Source organism: Astyanax mexicanus, chromosome 6 (genome assembly GCF_023375975.1).
Source record: "Astyanax mexicanus isolate ESR-SI-001 chromosome 6, AstMex3_surface, whole genome shotgun sequence".
In the NCBI taxonomy this organism is placed as follows: domain Eukaryota; kingdom Metazoa; phylum Chordata; class Actinopteri; order Characiformes; family Acestrorhamphidae; genus Astyanax; species Astyanax mexicanus.
This window is the reverse complement of record NC_064413.1, coordinates 33,910,230-33,924,710: the sequence shown is the minus strand read 5'-3', so window position 1 is coordinate 33,924,710 and position 14,481 is coordinate 33,910,230. Positions and strand designations below refer to the sequence as shown.

Below are 14,481 nucleotides of genomic sequence, written 5' to 3'. Positions count from 1 at the left end.
TTTTTTCAGATGTCCTCTGAAAAAAAATTACAGGCTGAATTACCTACTGTTTTTTGCTGCACTCCGTGGTCCTTCAATAATTTTAGTCTCGTCCGGACTCACATCTCTAAATTTTGACTCCTTTCGTTTAATAAAATAGCTATTTGTCCACTGCCACACACCGTAATTACACTTTGGGTGCTCATTTCCATGAAGATCCACGTAAACACACAGTGAGTGGAAATGGAGGAGCTACTGAACGCGATGTCATGTGACCGAGAAAGCCAAAAACTCACTGGTCTTCCTGTTTTTTACTTGCAGTCCAGATGCAGAAGTTTTATCACTGAGTAGAAGTGTAAAAATACCCCCCTGTCCAGATTGGGCTATAGACTCATCCTTCTCTATAAGTGGTTCAAAACCACTTATACATTTCTGTTAAATGGTACTGATGACGTACAGTCAAAAAACAGTTGTAGCCCATTATTAGGTGACTCAGAATGGTATTGAACCATCTTTAGCGACAAGTACCACTTGGTCTTTTGTAGAATCACCTTGGTAAAAATCGGAGGTTTATCGTTTGTCTCCAGTTCAGAAGAACTGGTGTCAGATCAGATCACCCAAAGTTATGTTAATGAGCACCTGCAATCAATGGATCCACCTTTTCTGAATGCAAACTAAGGTGTGCTATTCCTACAGGACAATGCTCGTCCACATGCTGCTGCCATCTTAAGTGGTTAAGAGGTTGCCTTGAAGAAATCGCTAAATGAAGGTGTGTGGGATGCTATTGGACACACTATTAGCACTGAGTAAAATCTGCAGGAACTGTATATATTCAAGTATATTCGAGCTACATGGTACAAATTATTGTAGGGCTCCATTAAGAACCTCTACAACTTCTATGTTGAGATATCTGGCATGTTGCATTACACTAACACTCCTTCTGTATGTGTGGCGTAATAAATATGGCAGTTGCGCATATCAGTTAATTATTTTTATCATTTATTGTGTCTGGTAACCTTCATCCTCCTTTTAATAGTATTGTAATAGTATTGTAATCTGATACATCTATTACTTTAATGATGAGTGTGTATCCAATCAGTCCCATTCATTTATGAAAGCAAACATATAAACACTGGATGTGACTAATTAGATATATGTTGGTGTACATCCTGTCAGTCCCATCTGATGTTTATTTGTTTATTTGCATAAATGATGAAACTAATTGGATATATGATAGTGGTGACTCAGCAATATGTAATATGAATAATAATGCATATATATAGTATATCATATATCAAAATTAGCAGATATAATAATAATGCAAAAATAATGCAATAAGCAACAGTACTTACGACAGTGAAACAAACAAAAAAAAACATTAAATAAATGTTTAAGTAATGTCTCAATTAAATATTAATTAACACTATTTGCCAACAATATGTTCCCCATTATAACTCAAAAGAAAATCTTGCAAGGCATCTGGTAATTTGTATATAAGATTGTATAAGTTGCTTCTCATATATACATATATATCTACATATATGTATATATATACATATATATATATATACATATATACATATATACATACTCTGAGTCTCTGATACCTCAAACAGGATTTCTGAAAGTGTCACTAAGTCAAAATCATGTTTATTAGCTGTACTCACAAAATGAGGACACATTTTGAAGCATCAAGCTGCAAATTAATAATGCAACATGTAGTTTGATCTTTTAAGGAGGATCTGGGGTCTACAGAAGCACACAAATAACATGAGAGTTACAGTAATTAATCCCTTCAGTCTTAATGTTTGATTGGTCTATGTAGCAATTATAAATATAAAAAGATTTTTTTAAGAGCAAAATTGATTTGGTGACATGAAATAAACTGAATGTCCATAAGTTCATTCAATTTAAGTATGTATTTGAAATCATGCTACTAGATTATTTTAGTCTATATATATTAAATTCCTTACATTTGTTTATCCCAATCTCAAAGCCAAAATGCCATGCCTTTTAAATATCTTGTTCTCTTAATAAGAATAGTTATTTACAAAATAGAGGAAAGCATGTAACAGATGTTTAGAGTCATGAAAATGAAAATGAATTAACTGTGCTTCCTTTTAATCATCCATTTTTCATTGCCTCATTTGTCTGTCTGGCAAACAAAACTACTGCACTTGTCATATCACATTATATTTATAGTTATCTCATTTTACATGATCATTAAAAACGCGGGAGAGGAGGAAACGAATTATTTTTTACATTGCCTATATAGCATTTACACATAAACAACTGAATAAATGGCTGACTTTTTTGTCTTTTTGTCATTTCCAGCAGTAGTTGGTTTATAATGAACTATAAATTAACCACACAAGAAAAATCACTAGGGTGATTGTATATACACTTTCACATCGGACACCTAGTCATAGTTTGTTCCAGTACCTCTAAAAGCCCATTTTCCCCAAAAAGCCTCTGGACACCAATCAGGGCCCAGTCTCCCGAAAGCATTTTAGTGTTAAGATCATCTGAACTGGTAGAGAGAGTATTCAATGCGATGCTCGTTCAGCCATTTTCTGTAAATATCTGTCCCAAGATGTTTTCGGGAAACCCAGGTCAGGTTTTTATTATTCCCATCAGATAGAGAGTGGAAGGTCTGCCTTTTGATTTGTAGGCTAGCATTAGGCTAGCATGATGTGCATAACAGCTAAACTTTACAATTTAAAGACTGGTAGCATAGGTCCTGATGGAATACCATCCTAAAGAGTGCAGTAGTTTTCATATAGTCTAATAAATTACATTTCAATACAGTTTAAATCAGAATTCCAATGTGGATTGAAAGGATTGAAAGGATGCAAATTACCTTTTTTTTTAAAAACAATAAAGAAAAAATACATCATATAAAGGTATATACTACACTGCCCATGATAACCATGATGATGTGATACTTTATGTATTGCAAAACAATTCTCTATAATGTTTCACGGCATCATGTTACTGAAGATTAAATGCTCCTAAATAAGCAAATACTGGGAATTATGGATTAATTGGGGGCAGTTTCACAGAATTTCACAACCAATATTCTTCACCACAGGTTTACAGGTTTAACCCATTCATGTGATTATCCTCTCTATGTGGATTAATGAAGCAGTAACTTCAGTAAGTCAAATTGAGGAGAGGGGGTGAGTGAGTCTTAGATATTTTAGAGTATCTGTGTTTTAATAAAAATAGTGATATTTGATGCCATATTGACAATATATTGCAAACGAAAATGATACAATATGTCACAATGTCTATATCTTGCCCCACCTCTACTCAAGAGATGTATTTTATTAGGAACTACATGTTTATATGGTTAACCGATCTCTCATTAAATTGCTGAGTATGCAGAGTTTGAAATATGTATTATATTTAGCAGCATGCGGCTGTGGTGATAATGCTGATATTGTGTCAGTAGGACTCTGAATGTGCATTAGGTAAGGAATGGTTGGTAAATGGAATAGACATCTCATGTCAAAGATTAACTGGTTGCCTGCAACCGTGAACTATTTCTTTGAACTTTGGAGACTGATTTTCTGTTTCTTGTTTCCTAGTGTGCCTCTCTGTTTCTTTTTCTTTTTTCTTGCTTGGTGAACAGAAATAGAACAACTATTTAATTCAGAACATGGAATAAGAAATGCACCTCTTGCAGTTTTCACTCGTTTTCATTTACCTCCGCTGTCGTGCCTACAAGAAGTCGCGGAATTCAATTTTAGCATTGTCAGTTATAAAAAATAAAAATACAGGCATTCTTTCAGAGAGGAAAATACAGCAAATTTCAAGCTGGATATTGAAATCCCACAGTCAGTGGAGGAAGATTAGTGAGGCTTAAATTTGTTTTGCTTCAGGGATACATGTCATATTAGGTTAAGTTAGGATGGAAATGCAGCGCTCGAGGTTTCAAGGCCTGGCAAACATTTAATGTGGCGGCCATATCTGGAGGTGAGGCAGAAGCTCGGGGATAGGGGTCAGATGAGAACGGAGGCTTCTCATCGTACACTCCGGCCATCGGGCTGTCACAGCCTTTCTGTAGAACGAACACGGTACACGCAGAGTTCACTCCACTCACATTCCGTTAACACAGAGCTGAGGCTGAGCAGATATTCGCCGTACAGCGGGGGTTCAGAGCCGCCGCGGATATGATGGAAGAGTGATGGCTGATGTGAAGGCCTGGGGGGCCGCTCTTTAAGAATCATGCTTCATTTATTCACAGAGAAAGAGGGGAATCCTTGATGTAACCCAGGTTATAAACCAGAGTAACATAATTCTGTTTAAACTGTTAATTAAATATAATATACATATATATAATTTAATTATTATAATATTATTAAATAGTGTGACTACTAAGCTAATTAAGAAAAGAAATAGTTCGCTATAAATAAATACAGGAATACAAAATAATATTTGTATTTATTTTATTTAGCATTTTTCCTATTGGTTTACACTAAATCCAGCCGGCCAATCGGGTGGCGGCTTGGAGAGATGTGGGAGTTCTCATTCACTCTGACGGAGATCCGCGCTCTGTTCACTTCCAGCCAGCAGACGAGACGGAGGGTTCTCCAGCTGCAAAAGAGAGAAAACACAGTTTTAGGCTAAAATTAAGTGTTGACAGCTTATTTTCTAACTTTATTAACCTGTCGCTGAGCAGGAAGCGCGAGTGGGAGAGTGTTTCGTCGAAGAACGACGAGTTTATTACCCTTTTTACACTGGTGAGCAGAAATGCTAATTTTGTATTGAAATAATATGTAGAAGCTAATGCTAAACCGTATATATACATGTGTGTTTGAGTTTAAATAGTGATTATCTCTATAATATAGTGTTTTATAGTCGGCTTATGGTCAGTTTACATGTTTAATACTGTTACTGTGAACTTACAGTGAAGTTTGAGGGTTATATTTCCCGTTTTCTGAGAGTTTATAAGAGTTTTGGCGCGAGTTAAGCTGCGTGCTGTAAACGCATGCGCGAGATTGAGTTTTGGCGCCTAGTGCTGCAAAAATTAACTCTGTCATGCTGAATAAGCACTAATATTGTTATTTTTGTGTATAAAAGTTGGAAATATGGTTAAATGCTATTATTCTTTATAAATGCTAGAAATATTGTACATAAGTGAAGTTAAGTGAGTATTATATTCGCTGATGTTACTGTTTATGTGTATTATAATAGATATTATAATAATGTGATAAATATGGCCTTATTATAGGTCAGGGTTTTTTGATCGGACGATCAAGTTGGACAAACCATTTGATGGCGAGCCTCCCAGACCCTAACCTAGAGGGTTTTTCTACTTTCCGTGGACTCCCTGTGAACTGATCCTTGTTTTTGAGCTCTGTGAACTGGTAGGAGGAACACTTACCATTGCAAACTCCATGGACTGAATCCATCACCTGTGGAACAAAAGAGCAAAGGACATTAACACTCACACAAACAAACACATTCTGTATTGTTATTGAATTCTAAATCCATTTCTAATTGAGTTAATTATATTGTTACATTGAACATTTTGAATATTTTCCTAAGAATTTATATTTATTTTTCTACCCGGGTTAGAATTATCTATATTCTTTGTTTTATATGTTTTTTTATTTTCTTACCTGATTGTAATAAATTGTGAATGCACTTTTTCAATGTCCAACAGTGCCAAGTTGTTTCCTTGAGTAGCTAGTCATCCGAGCTCTGTAGCGATCCTGGTACTCTTCTGATCGGCCCAAGCGTACACCTAATTTAACTACAAACATACTATCTGCATATGTAAACTAATTATATACAAACCTGTTCATAGATTTCTACTATAGCCCTTAAGTATATATTTATTATATATATATACATTTATTTCTTATGTAGGTTACATAAAGAAAGTTTGGCGAGCCAGCCAGGAGCTTGGTTTTAAATACTCAAGAACTTCTTTGCACTGTTGTTTAACAAGGGGTACTTTGCTACGCAATTAAGCTAAGAGTAATGGAGTTTATTGAGAGTAATAGTGTTAAGGTCCCTAACTCGGTCATAGTTAGTGGGTTAACTGGGTCTGATAGAGATGAGGAAGTGTTCACATTCCTAAAAGAGCATGGTTCAATTAACAGAACGCTTAAAATAGATGACGCTAGCTCAGAATTACACTCTCAAGTCATAGTAGAGTATAATTACGGTTCTGCTTTGCAAACACTAGAGCCTTTCTTGCCCTACCGTCGTGCACTTACCAGTGATCCTAAAGACATGTGCTGTGTACAAGCACTAGCTGATGTGTACAGCAGTAAACTTACACACAACTATCTTGGTGAACTACAACGTGTAGCTAGGCTAAGTGGGAAAGGGCTTGAAGCAGTTCTTAAAGACGCTTTGGAACAAATAGGTGAACTTGTAGATTCATCGGAAGCTAGTGAGCGTGCTACTGATGTGCAACCTGCGATGCATTCTGACAAGTCTCCAGAGAAGAAAAGGTCTGAAACTTTGTCCCAGAGCTTGTCTGATGTTTCAATGAAGCCTGTCTTAGGTGACTATGAAAGTCGTCTGTCAACATCAAAGTACAAACCTGCATCATTGATTGATTCTTCCACACTTGATCCTGCCACTCTTAATCCACCTGAAGTTCAGAAACTTGTAGTGGAACACATTGTGAGGAGTGACGACAATTCCTTGTATTCTTGTTCACCTGTGAGATTAAGAGCATTTTCTGGGAAAATTCCCAAACCTTATAGTGAAGTGGGCTATGATTCTTGGCGCTCTCAAGTCGGACTGATGCTCGACGTTCCATCAGTTCCAGACAGAGAGAAAATAAGAAAAATTCTGGAGAGCTTGCTTCCACCTGCTGCTGATCTTGTTAAGCACATTCCTCTTGAAGCAGAAGCGACTACTTACCTGCAGCTGTTGGATTCAGCTTACGGCACAGTAGAAGACGGAGAAGAGTTGTTTGCTCGATTCATTGGTACACTACAAGATGTAGATGAAAAACCCTCAGTTTATCTTCAGCGTTTGCAATCTGCTTTGAGTCTTGCTGAAAGAGCTGGAGGAGTTCTTACCCGCGATATGAATGTGCATCTTCTCAAACAATTCTGCAGAGGCTGTTGGAACGACAGATTGCTTACAGACCTGCAATTAGAGCACAGGGCGAAAGATCCACCGCCATTCGCTGAATTGCTTCTACTGCTTCGTACAGCAGAGAACAAGCAGGAGACTAAGGTCATCCGGAAGAAACGGCACCTTGCTGGATTCAAACCCAAAGTAACCGTTCAGTCACAATGTATCTGCAACAGCACTGAAGTTAAACCAGTGTCAAATGAAATGAGTGAGTTAAAAAGGGAGTTAGCTCAACTCAAGAGCCAACTAACATCGATCATGGCACAAAGAAAAGCCCAAAGAGCTAGTCCAAAGCCTGAACCTAAAACAAAAGGTTCATGGGATCCCTCTGAATCTGCAAAACCTGACCGTGTACAGAAACTAAGTGTTAAACAACCAGTGAAGAAAGATGCTAATGTCAAGCCAAAGCCCTGGTATTGCTTCCAGTGTGGTGAAGACGGGCACATTTTCGCCAACTGTAAAGCTGATGCGAATCCTGCTTTGGTTGCTGCTAAAAGAAAAGAGCTGAAAGAAAAACAAAGAATCTGGGAGTATGAACAGAATCGTTTAAACTAAAATCAGTTTCTGCCAAGGGACAGACAGAAACTGGTACTTATTCTTGTCCCACTAAACATAGAAACTCCACAAACAGAAAACAAACCTGTTTTCTAAAACAGACACAGACCAAATCTTCCCGTACTATTCCTAAAGGGTTAGTTGGAACAAAGTGTACTGCTGAAGTAAAGATTGGCCAAGTCAAGACTAACTGTCTGTTGGACACTGGGTCGCAAGTGACCACAATATCGCAATCTTTCTTCAACCAGCATCTGCCTAATCTTCAGATCAACTCATTAGGTGATTTACTTGAGGTAGAAGGGGCAAATGGCCAAGCTGTACCCTACCTGGGATATGCAAATTTAAGTATTACTTTTCCAGAAGAATTCACTGGCATGGAAGAAGAAATTCCTACTTTAGTCCTTGTTGTTCCTGATCTGAATACTGAAACACAACCCCAAGTTCTTGTTGGCATGAATACTCTTGATGTCCTGTACATGTCAATCAGTGGAAATATTCCAGAAAGAAATTCCATTTCTTATGGGTACAAAGCTGTCTTGAAAATTCTTGAAGCTAGGCATGAACAACAGCAAAGTCCTACACATGGGTTAGTTAAGCTGCAAGGGAAAACACCCCAAGTCATTTCCGCTGGTGACAGCGTAGTTTTGGATGGTCATATTGTAGCCTGCCAACATAAGCTAGAAACTGTCATGGTTGTGGAGCATCCATCCTGTTCAGTTTTACCTGGAGGAATATTAGTGAAACCTTGCTTGATTAATCTTCCAAGTAGACCGTCCTACAAAGTTCCTGTGATGGTGAAAAACGAGTCTGAGCATGACATTGTGATTCCTCAGCAGAGCATCATTGCTGAATTGAATGCTGTCCATGCTGTCTTACCTTCATCGTCAATTCCAGCTAAAGTCATTTCAGAACATTCCAACTTGACCTTTAACCTTGAAGATTCTCCCATTTCACCTGAGTGGAAAGAAAGGATCACAAGAAAGTTGAACAGTATGCCTGAGGTCTTCGCACAGCATGATCTAGACTACGGAAGAACAGACAAAGTCAAGCACCACATTAAACTGTCAGATGAAACCCCTTTCAAGCACAGAGCAAGACCGATTCATCCTCAAGACCTGGATGCAGTCCGAAAACATCTTCAGGAATTGCTATGTGCTGGTGTAATCGAAGAATCTGAGTCTCCCTTCTCATCTCCTATAGTGGTAGTAAGAAAGAAAAATGGTGAAGTTCGTCTCTGTATTGACTACAGAAAGTTAAATCTTCAAACAGTCAAAGATGCTTATGCCCTTCCTAACATGGAAGAGACATTTTCCACGCTTACAGGTTCCAAATGGTTCTCTGTTTTAGATCTAAAGTCCGGATACTACCAGATAGAGGTTGAGGAGGAGGATAGACCTAAAACCGCCTTTGTGTGTCCACTTGGGTTCTGGCAATTCTCGAGGATGCCGCAAGGGATCACGAACGCACCAAGTACGTTTCAACGACTAATGGACAAGTGTATGAGTGACCTAAATCTGAAAGAGGTTCTTGTTTTTTTGGATGACTTGATTGTCTTTTCTCAGACACTCAAAGAACATGAAAGAAGACTTTTCAAAGTCCTAAACCGTCTAAAAGAGTATGGACTGAAACTTTCACCAAGCAAGTGCAAATTTTTCCAAACCTCTGTCAGGTACTTAGGCCACATTGTGTCCGAGAATGGAGTAGAAACTGATCCTGGTAAAATAGAGGCCCTGAAGACGTGGCCAAGACCAAAAAACTTGAAAGAATTGAGGTCTTTCTTAGGGTTTACTGGGTATTACCGGCGTTTCATAAAGAACTATTCAAGTCTTGTCAAACCACTTACCGACTTAACCGCTGGTTATCCACCCCTTAAGAAATCCGACCAATCCAAAAATGGTCACAAGCAGTATTATGATCCAAAACAGCCATTTGCTGATCGCTGGACTTCTGACTGTGAAAATTCCTTTCAAATGATCATTGAGAAACTTACTTCTGCACCTGTTCTTGGGTTTGCTGATTCCCAACGTCCATACGTCCTGCATACTGATGCTAGTGCTACAGGATTGGGAGCGGCCTTGTATCAGGAGCAGGAGGGGAGGATGAGAGTCATCGCCTACGCAAGTAGAGGCTTATCACGCAGTGAGTCCAAGTATCCTGCACATAAGTTAGAGTTTTTAGCGCTAAAGTGGGCAGTCACAGAAAAGTTTCACGATTATCTGTATGGAGGTCTTTTCACAGTTGTGACAGATAACAACCCGTTGACATACATCCTTACAACAGCCAAAATGGATGCCACCAGTTACAGATGGTTAGCTGCTTTGTCCACATTCCATTTCAGACTCAAATACAGAGCAGGACAAGCAAACTCTGATGCTGATGGTCTCTCTAGACGACCCCATGGTGGGTTAAACAATGATGTTGTCTCTCAAAAGGAGCAAGAGCGAATTGATCGGTTTGTTCACACTCATTTGGATGAAACAGAAGTTTGCATGAGCCCAGATGTTGTGAAAGCACTCTGTGAGAAACATTTCGTTCGACACATTGTGGATGATTACCATCAAGATAGTGACACAGTGGCTCAAATTCTTTCCCTAACAGTTCCACCTGGGGCTATACCTGATTGTTTCTTGGACGCAGAACAAAGTGGTTTACCTATCATTCCACCTCTTTCCAATGAGGAAATTCAAAACCATCAAAGAGCAGATCCTTGTTTAAGAGAAGTCATACATCAGTTGGAGGTAGGAGAGACAGTTTCTCCCACTGTTCGAGCTGAAATGCCTCAGATAACCTTTTTCCTGCGACAATGGAACAAGCTGAAATTGCAAGACAATGTTCTATATCGTAAACGTATGGATGGAGACAACTCTATGTACCAGCTAGTCTTACCTGAGTCCTTAAGGCCTGTCGTACTAAAGAGTTTACATGACGACATGGGTCACATGGGGCTAGAACGAACCCTTAACTTGGTACGGGCCAGATTTTATTGGCCAAAGATGGCTGAAGATGTGGAAAAGAAAATAAAAACCTGTGAACGCTGTGTCAGGAGAAAAAGTTTACCAGAAAAGGCTGCACCCTTGGTAAACATTACTTCCACCAGACCGCTAGAACTAGTGTGCATGGATTTTCTATCTCTGGAACCTGACCGGAGTAACACCAGAGACATCCTTGTAATAACTGACCATTTCACCAAGTATGCCATTGCAATCCCCACACCTAACCAGAAAGCCCAGACGGTTGCTAAGTGTCTTTGGGAATCTTTTATTGTTCATTATGGGATTCCTGAGTGCTTACACAGTGACCAAGGTCCCGATTTCGAGTCTCACGTCATAAAGGAGTTATGCCAGATCATGGGAATTCGTAAATCTCGTACAACATCATACCATCCTCGTGGAAATCCTGTTGAACGTTTTAACAGAACACTGTTAAACCTTCTTGGAGTTCTTTCTGAAGAAGACAAGTCCAAATGGAAACAGTTTGTCAAGCCTGTCGTACACGCCTACAATTGTACGAAGAATGATGTAACCGGATTTACTCCCTACGAATTGATGTTTGGGCGACAACCCAAGTTACCTGTAGATTTAGCCTTCAAGTTACCCTTGAGACAAGGTAATCACAAGTCGCATTCCCAATATGTGCGTGAACTACAGCTACGTCTAGATGCAAGTTTCAAACTAGCCAAACAGAATGCAGACAAAGTAGCGCAAGCTAACAAGACAAGATTCGACAAGCATGTTACCGCTTCCAAGCTTGAAGTTGGGGATAGAGTTCTTGTAAGAGCTGTCCGACTTCGTGGTAAACACAAGCTTGCAGACAAGTGGGAACCAGATATTCATGTAGTAGTGAAACAAGTTAGAGATTTGCCAGTCTACACTGTCAAGCCTGAGTCTGCTGATGGTCCTGTAAGGACATTGCACAGGGACTTATTTCTACCTTGCAATTTCCTACCTGTACATGGTGAAGAACCAATTGCTTCATGTAGTCCAAGAAAATACAACACTCGTCGCTCTGTCCAACGGGAGTGTGTTATTCCCGAAACAGAAGAAGGAGATGAGATCTTGTCTCAAGATTTCACAGAACTACCAGTGATGCAACCTAGACGTTTTACTACCGTCTATGAGATACCTTCAAGGAGAGGTATACCTGAAAGAAACCAAACTGATGAGTACATACCTGAAAGAAACCAAACTGATGAGTACTTACCTGAAAGAGACCTACTCAACAAAGACTTACCTGAAAAAGACTTACCTGATATTCCCGTCGATGATCCAGTTGTTGAAGATACAACAGACACTAATGATGGAGACCTAACAGTACAACCATCAGAACCTGAATGTACTGAAGGAGTTGAAACACCTGAAGATTCAACTGAATCAGTCGCACTAAGAGCTGACAAACTTATACCAAGTGTTCAAGAAGAAACTGAGAATGAAACCGCTGACATTGCATTGGAAGAAAGACCAAGTAACTCGACCAAAGATACAAGCTCAAATAACCCTGAGTGTGTTAGACGATCTACGCGTACAACAGAAAGACCTAACCGCTTGCAGTATGCTCAATTGGGAAATCCAATGATTTCTATTGTCCAAGCTTTATTTCATGGGCTGAGCACAGCTTTTACTGAAGCTTTAACTGAGTTACCAGACTCTGACCCCTTACCTAGTTTTCCTCAAGAACCTATTACAGTCCAGCCAGTTTATGCCCAGGGACGTGCATAGATTCAGGCAGGGAGGATGTAACCCAGGTTATAAACCAGAGTAACATAATTCTGTTTAAACTGTTAATTAAATATAATATACATATATATAATTTAATTATTATAATATTATTAAATAGTGTGACTACTAAGCTAATTAAGAAAAGAAATAGTTCGCTATAAATAAATACAGGAATACAAAATAATATTTGTATTTATTTTATTTAGCATTTTTCCTATTGGTTTACACTAAATCCAGCCGGCCAATCGGGTGGCGGCTTGGAGAGATGTGGGAGTTCTCATTCACTCTGACGGAGATCCGCGCTCTGTTCACTTCCAGCCAGCAGACGAGACGGAGGGTTCTCCAGCTGCAAAAGAGAGAAAACACAGTTTTAGGCTAAAATTAAGTGTTGACAGCTTATTTTCTAACTTTATTAACCTGTCGCTGAGCAGGAAGCGCGAGTGGGAGAGTGTTTCGTCGAAGAACGACGAGTTTATTACCCTTTTTACACTGGTGAGCAGAAATGCTAATTTTGTATTGAAATAATATGTAGAAGCTAATGCTAAACCGTATATATACATGTGAGTTTAAATAGTGATTATCTCTATAATATAGTGTTTTATAGTCGGCTTATGGTCAGTTTACATGTTTAATACTGTTACTGTGAACTTACAGTGAAGTTTGAGGGTTATATTTCCCGTTTTCTGAGAGTTTATAAGAGTTTTGGCGCGAGTTAAGCTGCGTGCTGTAAACGCATGCGCGAGATTGAGTTTTGGCGCCTAGTGCTGCAAAAATTAACTCTGTCATGCTGAATAAGCACTAATATTGTTATTTTTGTGTATAAAAGTTGGAAATATGGTTAAATGCTATTATTCTTTATAAATGCTAGAAATATTGTACATAAGTGAAGTTAAGTGAGTATTATATTCGCTGATGTTACTGTTTATGTGTATTATAATAGATATTATAATAATGTGATAAATATGGCCTTATTATAGGTCAGGGTTTTTTGATCGGACGATCAAGTTGGACAAACCATTTGATGGCGAGCCTCCCAGACCCTAACCTAGAGGGTTTTTCTACTTTCCGTGGACTCCCTGTGAACTGATCCTTGTTTTTGAGCTCTGTGAACTGGTAGGAGGAACACTTACCATTGCAAACTCCATGGACTGAATCCATCACCTGTGGAACAAAAGAGCAAAGGACATTAACACTCACACAAACAAACACATTCTGTATTGTTATTGAATTCTAAATCCATTTCTAATTGAGTTAATTATATTGTTACATTGAACATTTTGAATATTTTCCTAAGAATTTATATTTATTTTTCTACCCGGGTTAGAATTATCTATATTCTTTGTTTTATATGTTTTTTTATTTTCTTACCTGATTGTAATAAATTGTGAATGCACTTTTTCAATGTCCAACAGTGCCAAGTTGTTTCCTTGAGTAGCTAGTCATCCGAGCTCTGTAGCGATCCTGGTACTCTTCTGATCGGCCCAAGCGTACACCTAATTTAACTACAAACATACTATCTGCATATGTAAACTAATTATATACAAACCTGTTCATAGATTTCTACTATAGCCCTTAAGTATATATTTATTATATATATATACATTTATTTCTTATGTAGGTTACATTTAGTTTTAAAAATGTATAGTTTCCATGGCTACTGCAGATCATTCGCTTTAGTGAGAAATCTTGGAGCTCAGTTACAATCGGCTAATTAGAGTAAAGGTACTTGAGAGAGGAGGAAACGTTAGATTCAATCAAAACGGAAGGCAGCTGGACTGAAGATGCCTTTTTTAACTGCCTTCTAATTTGTGCAATTACACTTCCTGAAAAGGCACAGTGTTTGTCACAATTACGCTTTTCTCGAGTTCCATCTTGATGCAGAATGGATGCACCCGTCGTGCTATTTTAGTAGCAATTTTGTTGATTGTATGAATTCTTTGAATATGGATAAATCAGTGCAGAATGTGGCTTAATTTAAAATCTTCGTAAAAAAAAAATGATTAAATAGGTTATTAGGGGATGTGTGCTACTTTCAATATGTAAAAATCTAAAAATAAATAGTTATGCTCATTTTCTTAATTTATGCAAATTCAAAGAATTAAAAAGTTTTGAAAGACATTTTAGT

At 38.3% G+C, this 14,481-nt stretch overlaps 1 long non-coding RNA gene across 1 annotated transcript; it reads right to left on the bottom strand.

Moving 5' to 3' along the window:
* Positions 1–5,214: 5,214 nt before the first annotated feature.
* Positions 5,215–14,021, bottom strand: LOC125802328 (uncharacterized). The gene is made up of 2 exons (XR_007439360.1): positions 13,751–14,021; positions 5,215–5,631 (listed from the first exon to the last, which is right to left on the bottom strand). It is a non-coding gene; the product is annotated as an uncharacterized LOC125802328 (long non-coding RNA).
* Positions 14,022–14,481: the final 460 nt, after the last annotated feature.